The sequence below is a fragment of the Phaseolus vulgaris genome, chromosome 8, assembly GCF_000499845.2.
Source record: "Phaseolus vulgaris cultivar G19833 chromosome 8, P. vulgaris v2.0, whole genome shotgun sequence".
NCBI classification, from domain to species: domain Eukaryota; kingdom Viridiplantae; phylum Streptophyta; class Magnoliopsida; order Fabales; family Fabaceae; genus Phaseolus; species Phaseolus vulgaris.
The window spans coordinates 31,265,648-31,282,490 of record NC_023752.2 but is presented as its reverse complement, the minus strand read 5'-3'; positions in this window follow the sequence as shown (position 1 = coordinate 31,282,490).

The following is a 16,843-nucleotide window of genomic DNA, read 5'->3' as shown; positions in this document are numbered from 1 at the left end:
TTGTAGGGCTTGGCATGAGAGATGGTAGGCAATCCAAGTTTGTCTACCACTCTTGTGCTTGCCACATTAGCACAACTGCCCCCATCCACAATAAAAAAGCATACTCTATCACTAATAAGACACCTTGAATGAAATATATTTTCTCTTTGAGTTTCATCAAAAGGTTTTAACACTTGTCCAAGCATGCGTCTTATTACTAATAGGTCACCCTCATGTGGGCTTTCACTTTCACTCTCACTTGGGGATCTAGAAGGTGGGGAATGTCTAGAAGATTCGAACCCATGCTCACTACTATCTACCTCATCATGCATATACATAGTTCGTTTAGAAGGGCAATTAGAAGCAATATGTCCATAGCTTAAGCATTTAAAACACTTCTTACTAGACGATTTAGGTGGTGATTTAGGCCTAGAAGTGGAAGTGGAAGGCTTAGAATCTCTAGGTTTGAAAGTAGAGTCCTTAGAAGGGATATTTGAAAAAGAGTTATTTTTATTTTTCCAAGAAGAGTGGTAGTAGTTATCCTTAGAAGAATTTTTGAAAGCATTTTTCCTTGCAAGTTGATTTTCAATTTTACTAGCAAGGTTGATGAGAATCAACTAAAGGTGGCTTTTTATAATTGTTCCGTCCGGTCGACCGGGACGTCTTCGTGCGCGACCTCAACCGTCAGCCAGGGACTCCTTCCCACTGATTACCTATGGATTCCTGCAAAAAGAGGACAAAGAGGCGCCCTAGCGGCCGTTTGCACTCCGACGCTCAAGTCAGCCAGCAAGAAACACCAGAATTGTTCACCTCCGTCTCTGAGCACCGCGTGTGGCACTCTGAAGGTGGTAAGAAATAATTGTGTATTGTGTGTCTGTGTTCTCTCTCTCAGGCAAAAATATTCCCCAGTCCCTTGTTCGTAACCTTGAAGCACGAGCAAGCAACTAGAGAGTTCTGGTAAATTTGCAGAAAGTTCGAACCCTCTTTCCAACATTTTCTGCGCTATTTAAACTACCCAAGCATTTAAAGCGCCTTAAAGCGCCTTTAATTACAAATGTAACGCACTCAATCAGTGTATTTAATTAGAAAACGTAGCGCATTTAAGACGTTGAAACGCTTGGGAGCCACATTAACACCTGAATGCTCGAAAGGGAAATTGTATTGAAGGACTTTAATTACCTGGCACCTGACTAAAGGGTGTTTCTATTCTGGCATGGCTGTCGTACACGTGGAGGTCCTCACGACGCCATGACCCCATCTGGGGGCGTTTCTGCCCATCTGGGGACGTTTCTACGTGTGAGTCCTCCTGCTTGGGAGTGCTACTGCGCTAGGGGTGACTTTTTGGGTGCCAACTCATGCCCCCAATTATCTAGTCACTTACTTTGAGAGCGTATCTGCCTTCCTCTTGTACCCTGCACCCGGCTGCCCTGGGCGTGACCTTCCTCTTGAGTCGTATCTGTCCCACAGGCGTCTCTGGGGCGGCAGGAGCACTTTCCGAGTCAGGCTGCCCTACACTGGTACTATTACTATGGCCTTGAAGCCACCTTTTCCTTCTCTTTATCGCTGCCCCGTGCTATCGGGACCTGAGGCCTTCCCACGGCGTCGCTCCCTCCATGGTCTTTCCTACCCATGGGTATCGGGGAACCACATTGTGATTGCCTTGTTTCAGCACTGTTTGATCTGGCGACGCCCTGGTTGGGCGACGCCTTCACCTAGGCGACGCCTTGCCTTGGCGACGCTTCCTCTTGGCGTCTCTCCACCTAGGCGACGCCTTGCGTTGACTTTGACTCTCCAGCCGTTGACTTAGTCAACGCCGGTACACAAGCCCCCCAGTCTTAAGCCGAAGACTTGTCTTCAGCGCAAAGACTAAAGCCTCGCCCACGCCGTCCACGTGCCCTCCTGATGACGTGTCATTCTCTGCTGACTCAGCAATTCTTCGAATTATTGACGTGACACTTTCTGAACCATAGGGGTATTCTTAATGGCTGATTGGACATCCCCTGAAATGGGAAAAATAATGTCCTTCGAGGCTACGCTTAATCGCGTGCCACGTGGCTCATCGTGCGGTCATCTTTAAGAACCTCTTGCGCTCCCCTTGAGCGCTTAATCTTGCAACACGTGGCATCATCGCACGGTTATCATTTGTTGACCCTCGCGCTTCTCGTAACGTTTAAGTTACCCAAACCCCGCGCTTGCCACTACTGTTACATCCACTTTCTCTGCCCTTTCTCAGTGTTCATCTTCTCTGAATCCCTTCTCTCACGACCCCTGTTCATTCGTGCTTCCGCTCTCCACGCCCTTCAGCCCCCAAAGGTACGGTTTTTCCCCTCCTCAATGATTCTCTTCACTGTATGAACTGCCTGGGACTGTCCATATTACCGCATTTCTTTGGATATCGTTTGGGTAGGGCGCTCCTAGGATTCTTCCATTTTTTCCCCTTTTCTTCTCCCAACCCCTTTTCTCTGAACCCTTTCTTTTTCTGTTGATCTTCAGCTTTGGCATTGATGGCGAAAACTAAGACCGCCGCGCCTCCCCCGCTCCCTAAGTCTTATTATAAGGGCGAATACGACTAGGCTCCCGACGAACTTCTGGACGAATGCTCCCTCCTAAACTCTGTTGAGGACATGGAGGCTCACAGGGGGGACCCTGCGCTTTATGACTTCAACGCCTTTCACAAAAATCACGACTCCCAAGTCCTGGTATGCCGGGTGCGACCTGGGATGCCCGTTTGTGCGGACTCCAGAGAGACTGGGGGAACCCCCTTTTTCTTCCTTTATCAAATGGTACTCAAGAGAGTGGGCCTGCGTCTGCCCCTCACTTCCTTCGAGAAAGAGCTGCTTACAAAGATAAACACTGCTCCCGCCCAGCTCCACCCCAGCAGTTGGGCTTTCGTGAGGGGGTTCCAAATTCTCTGCGGCTATCTAGGTGTTCCCTCTTCTGTAGACGTTTTTCTTCACTTTTTCGAGGTAAAGAAACAGGGGAAGAGCCTATGGATGAGCTTTTCTGGCATCGCCGGGCGCATCATTCTTATGCTCTTCCAAAATTCGTTCAAAGGATGGAAGAGGAAATTCTTCAAGGTACGTGCGACCAAGCGCGATCCTACCATCCTAGAGGGCTTTCCCCTATACTGGACGGATAAGCCCATAACCATGAAGGCCCTGGCTTTGGATGAGCTTACCCCCTCCGACCGGGATGTGTGCAAAGCCTTGGCGGGACTGGGGGTAGTCTTCGATACCGCCAAACTCATCGCGAACGAGTTCAACGCCCATGGGCTTTCTACCTACTTTGCTATCTGCCCTTGATTGTTTATGATACATTAGTTGTTGTGGTTATCTGCGCGTGTTTGGCCATAGAATTTCCCTTCTGCTTCATCTGAACCAACCTTTACTCTACTATTTTTCGCTGTCGCAGGTTCAGTGATGACTTCCTCGAGGCGGCTGGCTCTTGCCAAATTTTTAAAGAAGGCAAAATCTACCAAAGAAGGTGGGGACGTCGTCGCCTCCGACGTGCCCACCGTCGCTTCCCTGCCGATTCCTCCACCATATGCTTCTCCTCCTCCCATTGCTGCGGTTCCATTAGCCATGGCGTCAACCCCTGCCTCAGCGCGCCCTAACAAAGGGAAAAGGGTGTTGATAGTAGATTCTGACAGCGAAGACTCGGGTACTGCCCTAGTTTCCCATAAGAGGAGGGCTACAGGCCTCCCTGCCTCACCCGCCGCGCCCCCCGGTGATGGGAACTCTCTCAGGGACGATCCTCCTAGTGCCACATCACCGCCACCTCCGCCAGCCCACGAGAAACGAGAGGAAAGGATTGACTTGGTTCCCCCGCCTTCGCCGTTGCCGAGGCTAACAAGCTCCGCGTGGAGAAGGAATTTCTGGAGAAGCAACTGACATCCAAGGACTCTAGGATTACGGAACTAGAGGGAGAGGTCCAAGAACTGACTGGGGAGATGGCGGGGGCGTTTGAAGAGGGTTTCCAAGAGGCTCTGACCCAGGCGTCCTGCGAGAACCCTGGCATCAATATTTCAAACTGCGACCCCACACACCATGTCGTCGACGGGAAGGTCGTGCCCATGGACTTGGATGACTGAACCGCTGTCCCTCACCCGCCACCTTTACCTTCAAGCTTAACTCCTTTATACTTTACCTTTGCTTTTGACTCTCTCTCTTAAACTTGTAATTCTTTGAACCATCTGTACTCTTGTTACAAATCTGGGTGTTCGTATGATTGCTTTTGTGCCTTCGCGATATAGAATTCTGCTTATGTGATCTTATCATCGTTCTTTGCCTTCGCGTGCTTCGGTTGTTTTGTTTGTATTATACTCGCTTCTTTCGCTTCGTTGGGCGACCTTGTATGCTCGGGAAAGGTCGCGTGCCAACCCTCACGCCCGTGGAGAGGCTCACCTAGTGACGCTGTATCGTCCACGGGGTGTTTCTAACACCGAAACGGTTCTCTCCTTGATCCTTAGCCCCGGCGCCCACGCCTAAGGAGAGGCCTGCTACAGCAGCGCCGTATCGTCCCCGGGTGTCTAAAACGTCGAGTGCTTTGGGGGGGGGTCGTTCCCTCTATGGTCTTTCCTTCCCATAGGTATCGGGGAACACCCTGCCAGCAATTCGCTGGCGTTTGGCGATCTTATCTCCCTCCACAATCTTTCCTACCCGTGGGTATCGGGGAGATAACGCCAGCAACTAACTCTGCCTCCTTCAATTTCGTCTCCCTCCACAGTCTTTCCTACCTGTGGGTATCGGGGAGGCGACCCTGCTGATATTTGGGTTGGCGACCCCCGCGACGTCTCATGCTGGCGTCGTCCTTCATGATTCCAAGCGACGCCTCAGGCGTCTCATATTAGTGTCGCCTTGGGCGTCGTCCCCCACTTGACATTGACTTTGACCTTGGGCTTGGTCGATGCCTGGGGGGCAGCGAAGAGCTCAAGGCCCTTCCCGTATCTTCCACGAGGCGCTCCCTGTATAGCTGATGAGATGTTCAGTCATTCAACTTGATCCACGTGGCGCTTTCTGTATGGCTGATGGGACATTCAGTCATTTCACTGAGTTCTGACTCCTGCTGTGCCCCTGACCCACTTCCGACGGCGCATCGTACCACTGGATACTCTATTGATACGACGCTCTCAGATCTTCACCAGCGGTGCCAGGGTCATCTTTTCATTTTATGCCACGTGGATCAATCGTGCGGTGCATCCATTCGCGTCGTTTGGCGCTCTAACCGCTTTATTTAACTCTTCAAACTCTGAAACTATCCTCATCATTTCCCACTCCTCATAACCTACTTACGTTCTCTCTTCTTGCACCCTTCCTTCTTGCACCCTTTCTTTCTCACGAAGGGTTGTTCCAGCATTCGCTCCCCTCGCTCGACTCTTGCATTTCCGGCAGTCCCTACACCCTTGACAATCCCTGATCTTGTTAAAGAATGTCTTCTCATGCTGCTTCGTCCAGGGTCAGTCCCAAGGACTTGTACCCCTGGGCTTCGAGTGAACTTCTTGATGAGTGTTCATGCTTACTCGCTACCAGGGCCATAAGGGAGCACAAAGGGGATTCGTGTTCTTATGACCACCGGGCCTTCGCGAGGAGACATGACGACGACATCGCTATGCTCCCTTGCACTCTAGGGGAGCCAGTATGTGGAGACGAACGGGCCAACGAAGGGGTCCCTTTCTTTTACTTTTACCAGGTGGTGTTCAAGACCATCGGAGTGCGCCTACCCTTCTCTTGGTTCGAGAAGGAACTGCTGTCGGAGATTAACGTTGCTCCGGCCCAGTTATACCCCAACAGCTGGGCCTTTGTCAAAGCCTTCGACATTCTCTTCGGGTTTCTGGGTTGTGCACCCTCGGTTGACCTATTTCTTCACTTCTTTGAGGTGAAGAGGCAAAGACACAACCTCTGGGTAACTCTCAGTAATGTACCCAGGAGAGTTCTCTTCACACCCTTCCAAAGCTCATTCTCCGGGTGTGATCCTGCCGGCAACTCGAACGTGGAGGAATCGCTTCGTAGCACTCTCTGCCCTTTCTACGCGACTGCGTCTTCTGCAGAATCACCCTCAGAACCTTCTCTTGCTTCTCCGAACGTGACCTGCAAAACGCACAGACGGCGCCTCTAGCGGCCGTTTGCACTCCGACGATCAAGTTAGTCCACAGAACCACCAAAGACTAGAAAACTAGTAGCGTGTGTGTGAGAACTCTTGCACTCTGTTTTTCGTCTCTCCCCTCACTCTCACCTTGATTCTCTCTTTTATCTCTCTTTCCCTGCTTCTGGGCATAATAGAATTCTGTTATGCTTTTCTGGCATGTGTCAGAACCCTGTTATGCTTTTCAGAGAAAGCGTACCTTCAGAATCAGCAGTGGGGAGCGTGAGAGTCTGTGCATGTCTGCGCGTCTCTGCGGTTGGCTGCGCCTGTCTGTACCTTCAGTGGTACGGAGTGCTCTTTTGTCTGGGCCGCACCCCTCTCAGATGATGACACGTGGAGGCCTGCAACTCACATCTAACCACACACGTGTCACTTACTGGAAGGGCTCTAGCGCTTCTCTTTGTGTGCCTAAGTTACGCCCTTGCAGAGTAACTTAGGATATTTCTCTCATCTGGGCAAGTCGCATACTCTTAGGAGAACGTCGGGTGTGGCTGGTCTAGGCACACTCACCAGACGTTGCTCTCTGCGTATACAGCTTACCCTTCACGATGTCACGCACGTAATGGGTTGAGGGAATCACCAATCACTGACTGGTTTACTAGTTCCCTCAGGCCACTCTCGTGCATGATTCCCTGAGGTGTGCTCATGCGAGATCCATGCGTAACGCTCTCGCTGGGAACCTCAGTCCCAGTTTAACTGCGTGTAGCACGAGACCCCGATGACCATATACCCGATGACTGATCAGTGTTTATTCGCTTCTCGCGCTCTGCCCCCAGGCGCGAGTCTGGGAACTGGTCTGCTGGTGGCCACTTGGCTACTGACCACCGATCACCATTCTGGGTGATCTATCCCCCGACCTCTCTGCCGCCTGATCTGTCGGTGATAACTTGGTTACTGACCACCGATCGCCACTCTTGGCGATCGTCCCCCCGACCTCTCTGCCACCTGGTCCACGTGTCATCCTTCGAGTGGTCCACGTGGTTCTCTGATGCTGACGTCATCGACTACCGATGACCGATCGGATCAGAGTGGAAAGGCCGGTTCTTCAAGATCTGCCGTACTGACCTTGTTCCCGACGCTCTAGATGGGTTTCCACTGTACTGGGTGAGAGAGACGAGGGCCCTCAAAACCAAACCCTTCAAGAAGCTGGCTCCAAGTGATCAAATAGCTTGCCAGATTCTTGCTGAGGCGGGAGGTTTTGACTCTGCCACTTTGATCAGCCTGGAGTTCAACGCTGGGACTCTCGAAAAGTACATAGGTAAGAGTCGCTGCCTTAGAAACTCCGACCCTTGTTGTTTCTGTACGTGCATGTCTCGCCTCATGGTATCTCTGACACATTTATCTCTCTTGGCGCAGGTTCGAAAATAAACCAAGAAAGGAGGACACGACTTACTCGAGCTCTGCGGGCTGGGAAAGGGGCTTCGCCTTCCTCCAGTGCTGATTCTGATGACCACTGAAAAGTGGCTCTTTTGTGACTTGCACGAGTTGTAATATTCGCCCCATTTGGGCTACTTCAATTGTATTGAACATTGCTTGTAACACCAACTTTTTCTATATCAATTGATTTTTGCAACGTCACTTTACTTTGCATACATTTCGCATATTGCGCGCTTTCCTTCGCCCTGCTCATCAACGACGCCCGCCTCCATCCAGGCGACGCCTTCTTTCTTGACGACGCCTTGACCTAAGCGACGCCTTCTTTCTTGGCGACGCCTTCTTTCTTGGCGACGCCTTTCCTTACTTCAAACGGAGAAAGATACGGGCTAAAAACCAAGGCACTTCTTTTTCTCAAATTGGTTTTACCTTTTATTAGGGTGACCTCATTAAAAAACCCCCGAGAGGGAAAAAGAGCGTCCCCTTCAACTAAATTGTTACATACCTGCTTACATAAGTCAACTGAAATAAAATTTTAGGTTGGCTGCATTCCAACTGCGCGGGATAGGACCTCCATCCAAAGTCTCTAGGTTGTACGAACCGTTGCCCTTAGCCTCAGTAACTCTGAAGGGTCCGGTCCACTTGGGAGACAGCTTATTCTCCAACTCGTATGGGTGAGCTTTCCTCATCACTAGGTCGCCGACCTGAAACTGTCGCGGCTTCACCTTAGAGCTATATTGCCGCTCTACTCTTCTCTTCGTCGCTTTAGCTTTTATTCTAGCTTCTTCCCTGGCCTCGTCTAGCAGATCCAGGTTTACCCGCCTCTCTTCATTGGATTCCTCCGCCACAAAGTTTTGAAAACGTGGCGAGCTCTCATGTATTTCTACCGGGATCATTGCGTCCGACCCGTAAACCAAACTGAAAGGCATCTCCATAGTAGAGGATTGGGGCGTGGTGTGATAGGCCCATACGATCCTTGGTACCTCTTCCGCCCACGCCCCTTTGGCTTTCTCTATCCTTCTTTTTAACCCTCTCAGCAGAACTCTGTTTGCCGATTCTACCTGCCCATTAGTCTGGGGGTGCTCAACTGATGCAAACACCTGTTTAATGCCTACTTCAGCACATAGGTTTCTCAACTATTGACCGGCGAACTGGGTTCCGTTGTCGGATATCAACCGCCTAGGTACGCCAAAACGGCACACAATGTTCTTCCACACAAAATGTTGTACTTTGTGCGCTGTGATTTGTGCCACGGGCTCTTCCTCTATCCATTTGGTGAAGTATTCGATGGCAACGATCAAATACTTCATCTGCCTGATCGCCAATGGGAAAGGGCCCAGAATGTCGATTCCCCATGTATGGAAAGGCCACGGGCTGTATATGGATCGCAACTCTTCTGGCGGCGCCTTGTACCAGTCGGCGTGCTTTTGGCATTGCTTACACCGCTGGGCGTGCCGTGCGCAGTCCTCTTTCACTGTTGGCCAGAAGAAACCTGCGCGTATTACCTTGGAGGCTAAGGATCTTCCCCCTACGTGGCTCCCGCAGATGCCTTCGTGTAATTCCGCCATTATCCTGGTGCACTCATCGCCACTGACGCATGTTAGGATAGGGTGAGTGAAACCGTGCCTGAACAGCACCCCATCCACCAAAGTATATCTTGCGGCATTTCTTTTGACCTTTCTACCTTCTTCAGGCTCCACTGGGAGAGCCCCATCCGCCAGGTATTGCTTGTAGGGCGTCATCCAGGTGTCTCCCCTGGCCAGAACACATACCTGCATCTACTCTTCTTCAGGCACACCCGCGTACATGCTGATGCGGGGCGCCCTCTGCGTATCTTGGGTCAAAGAGCAATGACTCCTCGGCCTTCCCCTTGATGTATAAATCTGGAGGACATCCACCCTGTTGTCTTCCACGAATCTACGCGGAGCTTTGAGAGTCTCCTGGATCACTGTCCTCTGTCTACCCCCCTTGCCTGAGCTGGCCAGCTTTGCAAGCAGGTCAGCTCTGGCATTCTGCTCCCTCGGGACATGTATCAGCTCAAGGGCGTTGAATGCTCCTTTCAACAACTGGACGTATTTCAGGTACGCCGCCATCTGTGGGTCCTTCGCCTGGAACTCACCCGACACCTGTCCCGTAATCAGCTGGGAGTCGCTCTTCACCAGGAGGTTTTGTGCGCCCATCTCCTTGGCCAGGAGCATTCCTGCTATCAGGGCTTCATATTCTGCCTGATTGTTACTTGCCTTGAAGGCGAAGCGCAGGGCCTGCTCGATCAATATACCGTCGGGTCCCTCCATGACTATTCCCGCACCGCTCCCTTGTTGGTTGGAAGAGCCATCAACCGAGAGCAGCCACTGCGAACTCACCTCCACCTTTTGCTCACCTCCGGGCGACAGTTCCGCTATAAAATCTGCGTACACCTGCCCTTTGATGGATCCTCTAGGCTCGTACTGGATGTCGAATTCTGACAGTTCCACCGCCCAGCGCACCATTCTTCCTGCCACATTAGGTTTCTGCAGCACTTTCTGTATAGGGAGGTTGGTCATTACCACCACCGTAAAGCTGTGGAAGTAATGACAGAGCCTCCTAGCAGAGAACACTACCGCCAGCGCCGCCTTCTCTAGCGCTTGGTACCTTGTCTCAGCTCCCTGTAAGGCCTTGCTTACGAAATAGATGGGCTTCTGACTCTGGTCCTGCTCTTGGACCAACACGGAACTGATGGCCCGCTCCGTTACAGTAAAATATAACCGGAGGGGCATTCATCAGTGGCGTCGCCAGGTACTCCTTCAGCTTAATGAAAGCCGCTTCGCATTCATCAGTCCATGCAAAGTGACTATTTCTCTTGAGGCACTGGAAATACGGGTGCCCCTTCTCTCCTCCGGCGGAAACAAACCTCGAGAGCGCCGCCATCCGCCCTGTCACCTGTTGCACCTCCTTTACCGACGTCGGGCTCCGCATGGCGATAATAGCCGCACATTTGTCGGGGTTTGCCTCTATCCCCCTCTCGGTGAGCATAAAACCCAAGAACTTACCGGCCTCTACCCCGAAAACACACTTCTCAGGGTTTAACTTGAGGCGGTACTTGGATATTGTGGCGAACAACTCCTCCAGGTCCGCCATGTGCTGTGCCCTATTCTGCGACGCCACCACCATGTCGTCTACATAGGCATACACATTCCTCCCGAGCATTGGCGCCAGAACCTTGTCCATTAACCTTTGGTACGTGGCGCTCGCATTTTTCAGCCCAAAAGGCATCACCTTATAGCAGTAACTACAGGTCTCAGTCATGAATGCAGTCTTGTTCTCATCTCTGGGGTGCATCTTGATCTGGTTGTACCCTGAAAAGGCATCCAGGAAACTCAGCACCTTGCTGCCGGACGCACTGTCTACCAAGGCGTCGATGCTGAGCAGCGGATACGAGTCCTTTGGGCATGCCTTGTTCAGGTCCGTGAAGTCAACACACATCCTCCACTTTCCGTTCGCCTTTTTCACCAAGACGACGTTGGCGAGCCACTCAGGGTACTGAATCTCCCTGATGTGGCCAGCACTCAACAGCTTTTGCGTTTCGTCTTTCACCACCTGCTGTCGTTCCTCATTGAACTTTCTCCTTCTCTGACGCACGGGGCGGACCGTGGCGTCCATGCTGAGGTGGTGACACAGGAAATCGGGATCAATGCCTGGCATATCCGAGGCGGACCATGCGAAGGCATCCAGGTGGCGCGAAATCACTTCTGCCACCCCTTCCTGTTCTTCGGGGCTCACCGAACTTCCTAACTTGAAAGTCTTGCCGCCAATCTCCCTTTCTACGACGTTAGCCGCGGGCTGTTCCCTGCTATCATCTTCGACGGGCGCCGCCTCTTCCACGGGCGCCGCGTCGTCAGGGCCTTCCTCCATAGGCGCAACTGCTTCGGGCATCGCCCTCTCCGCTATGGCCTCTTCAGGCGTCAACCCAGCGGGCGTCGCCTCAATAATCGTCGTGTCCGCGCTCGGCGGACGTTCATACACCATGAACACACCTCTCTTCGTTTTCAAGCTGTTTTCATAGCATTTCCTTGCCTCCTCCTGGTCTGACCTGATGACTATCCCCTGGCCATTGAGGTCTGGCAGCTTCATCTTCATGTGGCGTGTGGAGGATACCGCGTTCAGACGGTTTAACGCCGGTCTGCCCAGGAAAATATTGTAGGCGGAGTTGGCGTTCACGACCAGGTACCGGATGCTTTCGGTACGGGAGGCCTCTCCGTCTGTGAACGTAGTCCTCAACTCCAGGTACCCCCGGACTTCCACCTGGTTATCCCCGAACCCGTACAGGCACCCCGTATAGGGACACAACAGATCGGGGGACAGCCGTAACTTATTAAAGGTCGACAGAAACATGACGTCTGCCGAACTTCCTTGGTCGACAAGCACTCTGTGCACCTTCCTTCCGGCTGTGACAACTGAGATGACAACGGGGTCGTCGTCGTGGGGTACCACATCTCGGAGGTCTCTTCTCGTGAACACGATATCCGACTCCCACGGCTCCCCTGAGAGCCTCTCTTCAATTGAATTCACCCCCCTCGCGTATTTCTTCCGCTGGGAGGCGGTGGGTCCTCCGCCGGAAAAACCTCCAGCAATGGTGTGGACCTCGCCAAGCACAGGCATCTCGTGTGATGGTTCATCTGCCTGCGGCGGCGACAAGGTGGTAGTCGTCGTGGGCTCCGCGACGTAATCCTTCAGAAACCCAGTCCTCACCAACTCATCTAGCTGGTAGCCCAACGACAGGCAATTATCAATGTGGTGCCCGAAAGCCTCGTGGAATTCGCACCAAGAGTCTTTACGGGGCCCTAACACCTTGTCGGTCTTCGCCGGTCGCCTCAGCCTCTCAACTATGTTAGGCACGGCGATCAAATCCTTCAACTCAACCACGAAGTTGTACCTCGCCGGTCTCGCTCTTTCTCTGGTCGGGCGATCGCCTCCTGCTGGACCCCGGGGCTGGGGCTTTCTGGCCTCGTAGGGGCGTCTCGCCTCTGGCTTCTTTCTTCCTGTCGTGGTCTCATTGACCCTGACGGGTTGAGCTCGCGCCGGTCCCCTCGGACGTGAGGGCACGGCGCTGGTGCGCTTCACACACACCTCCTCTTCAGAAGCAATATGTTCTACCGCCCTACGCCGTAGTTCAGCGAAAGTCCTAGGGCGGTTGCGGATGATGGATTCTCCAAAAGGACCGGGGCATACGCCTTTCACAAATGCGTACACGATCATAGGCTCCTCTGTCGTACCAACCTTCACGACCTGGGCCCCGAAGCGATTGATATACTCCTTCAGGGTCTCCCCTTGATACTGCTTCACATCGAACAGGTCGTAAGAGACTGGCGGCGGGGCCTTGTTTGCTAAGTATTGTTCCCTGAACAATCGCGACAATTGGCGGAAAGATGTGATATGACCCTCTGGGAGGCTAATGAACCAATTCATAGCCATCCCGGTCAGGGTGCTCATGAAGAGCTTGCACTTGGCAGCATCAGAACCGCCTATCAGGACCATCTGTGTGTGAAATGCAGCAAGGTGCGTTTCTGGGTCCTCCATCCCGGTGAAGATCACCTTGGGTCCCGCGAACGTGTTCGGGATCGCTGCGTCTAGGATCTCCTGCGAGAAAGGAGTGGAAAACTCCCTTGGTGGGGAATGGTTCTCCATCTCGTCATGTCCAGGCCGCCTCCGATCATTTCTCAGGCCCTAGCGCAACTCCTCATTCACACGATGGAGTTCTTCGTTCCGCTCATGCGAGGCGTCAAGGTCTGCCTGCATGCGTTCCTGTTCCATTTTCGAATCCGCCATGTCCTGCTGCAGCCCCCTCATTATCTCCAGGACCTGCTGCATGGATAGTTCTGCTGGGGCTGCGCGTGCTGTGCTTCGTCTGGTGGGGGCCATCGTCACTCCAACCTCCTCCAACGTTACTGCGAATTCGTAGATTTTCTCGAACTTATGATGGGACTGATGTTTTATATCGGCCCCATGGTGGGCGCCAAATGTTCCGTCCGGTCGACCGGGACGTCTTCGTGCGCGACCTCAACCGTTAGCTAGGGACTCCTTCCCACTGATTACCTGTGGATTCCTGCAAAAAGAGGACAAAGAGGCGCCCTAGCGGCCGTTTGCACTCCGACGCTCAAGTCAGCCAGCAAGAAACACCAGAACTGTTCACCTCCGTCTCTGAGCACCACGTGTGGCACTCTGAAGGTGGTAAGATATAACTGTGTATTGTGTGTCTGTGTTCTCTCTCTCAGGCAAAAAATATTCCCCAGTCCCTTGTTCGTAACCTTGAAGCACGAGCAAGCAACTAGAGAGTTCTGGTAAATTTGCAGAAAGTTCGAACCCTCTTTCCAACATTCTCTGCGCTATTTAAACTACCCAAGCATTTAAAGCGCCTTAAAGCGCCTTTAATTACAAATGTAACGCACTCAATCAGCGTATTTAATTAGAAAACGTAGCGCATTTAAGACGTTGAAACGCTTGGGAGCCACATTAACACCTGAATGCTCGAAAGGGAAATTGTATTGAAGGACTTTAATTACCTGGCACCTGACTAAAGGGTGTTTCTATTCTGGCATGGCTGTCGTACACGTGGAGGTCCTCACGACGCCATGACCCCATCTGGGGGCGTTTCTGCCCATCTGGGGACGTTTCTACGTGTGAGTCCTCCTGCTTGGGAGTGCTATTGCGCTAGGGGTGACTTTTTGGGTGCCAACTCATGCCCCCAATTATCTAGTCACTTACTTTGAGAGCGTATCTGCCTTCCTCTTGTACCCTACACCCGGCTGCCCTGGGCGTGACCTTCCTCTTGAGTCGTATCTGTCCCACAGGCGTCTCTGGGGCGGCAGGAGCACTTCACGAGTCAGGCTGCCCTACACTGGTACTATTACTATGGCCTTGAAGCCACCTTTTCCTTCTCTTTATCGCTGCCCCGTGCTATCGGGACCTGAGGCCTTCCCACGGCGTCGCTCCCTCCATGGTCTTTCCTACCCATGGGTATCGGGGAACCACATTGTGATTGCCTTGTTTTAGCACTGTTTGATCTGGCGACGCCCTGGTTGGGCGACGCCTTCACCTAGGCGACGCCTTGCCTTGGCGACGCTTCCTCTTGGCGTCTCTCCACCTAGGCGACGCCTTGCGTTGACTTTGACTCTCCAGCCGTTGACTTTGACCTTGACTTAGTCAACGCCCGGATACGGGTCGGTACAATAATGAAGAACAAGATCATTCGCCTTTACATTTAATGTTTTTCTTGTTAATCTTTGCAAAAGATAAAGCCCAAGCCCAAGCCCAAGAAGGCCAAAGCCCAAAAGCCAAAAGTTCATCCCATGAAGGGCAAGGCCAGGTATTAAATAAATATTGTGTAGAAAGGTGCTTAGAGGGAAACATTAGAAACCTCTATTGTTAAAGCATCTTTTAGTCTTTAGTTAGGAGTCTTAGGGGGGGGGGGGTGTTAGTAGATAGGTGTAAGAGTAAATAAGGAGGTGCCAAAGTGAGAGAAGGGATCACACCTTCCTCATGTCTTGGTTTAGGCGCCACTTGCTTTTGAATTTAGGGGGGAATTTTGAAATTGTGTAGCTTGCATTTCAGCACCTTAGGACTATAAATATATGTGCTCCCTTTGTATTTTTCAGATTTGAATTTATCTAAAGAAACTATACTCAAAATTGGAGTGAGCATTGGAGAGCTTTTGAGCCTTCTTCTCTAGTCTTATCTTGAAGGATCATGGTTTCCTCAAGTGGCGGCTTGCACATTCATCTAGGAGCATCCATACTTCTAGTGGCGTGATCATCCAACCATTCTTCCATCTTCATGAGCATTCTCTTCTCCTTCCTTTCTTATCTTATTAATTTCCTTGTCTTAGCTTGTTTCCTAGTTGTTTTGGTTCGGCAATTTCAGCTTGTTTTGTGTAGCTATGGTTCATTTGTGTTCTTGGCTGTTTTTCATCTTTTCTTCTTCAATTCCAGCAATTTGATTCGGTTCCTTACTGTTTTGTGTTGTTAATTAGTGTTTTTGCCTTTCCTGCATCTCTTTTGGTTCAATTTGACAATATGTGGAACATCCAAATGAGTTTGGGATTTGGTACTAATTTTTGGTGAGTTCTTGTCTTAGAACAATGATCCAACTCTAAGAAAAGTGCCTCAATAATGTCCAGCTCAAGGTGATTCCTAAGAATGTCAAGAATCATTCTCCATATGGCTAGTGGAATCACATCATGTGGTATCATGAGTCTTAGGTTCTTCTTGTTTAATTGTTGAGTTGTGTGCACTTTAATTTCAAGAGCTCTTTAATTTTCTTGCAATTTAAGTTTCTATTTTAGGTATTAATTGAGTTTTCTTGCTGTTTTTCTTTTGTTACACCAAGTGCTTGTGAAAAGGTTTATGGCACTTATTCATATGAGTATGGTTGCTCTTTTGGAATGGCATTCTCCTTCCTAGAGTTTACCTTAAGCTTCCTTTCACTTGTTGTTATTTTTGTCATATGTCTTTTAATTTTGTAATCATGTCAAGTTTTGTCTTAGTCATGTTATTCCATAATTGTCATTACTTCTAGTAGTACTTTTATTGTTTTTGATTGTTTCTTGCTTTAGTGTCATATAATTTTCTGAATTGATATTGATCCTTTGTGCATTTTCTTTTTAGAATTGAGTTCATACTTGTATTCTAGACCTATACAAGTTCCAATACATCATTTTCCATTATGTCTTTGCTAGTTCATAATGCTGTTTTTTATTCCTATTAGGATTCCTCTATTTCTGAAAAAGAGTGCTTACTGTTTTCCTTATTGCAATTGATTTACTCACTGGAAAATTCTGAAATTCTGGATTTGTGATATTCAAAGTGTTAGAAAAGAGTAGAAAAAAAGAATCATTCAAAAATTCAAAGTACACAAAAAATGATAAATAAAATAAAAAAAGTGTACAATTCTGCCGAAAAGAATACGGTAATCTGGCAGCGATTTTAAAAAATTTATCTCAATTAATTGGCTTACTGTTTTTAATTGATTCCAGTGCCATTATTGATTTAACATCTTGAAGTTTCTGTGGCTTAAATTTCATAATCCAGTTCGATCTACATCATTCCAGTTAAATCAGTGAGTATCAAGCACAGTTTGCATTAAAAAAAAAAATTCCAGTAGCTAAATTTTTTGTTTTTCTTCATCTACTCTAGTGCTTTTCCTTAAGTATTCTTTTGTGTGCCTACTTTTCTCATTGAGTTCTTTATTTTCTTGATTGTCTTTCATTCTTACTCTTTGAGTTTGTCTTACATATAGTTTTCCTTTTGCAATTACCTTTCCTTGCTTATACCTTTTCTTGTTTGTCTTTATTGTTTCATTGGTTTTGTGGTGGTTG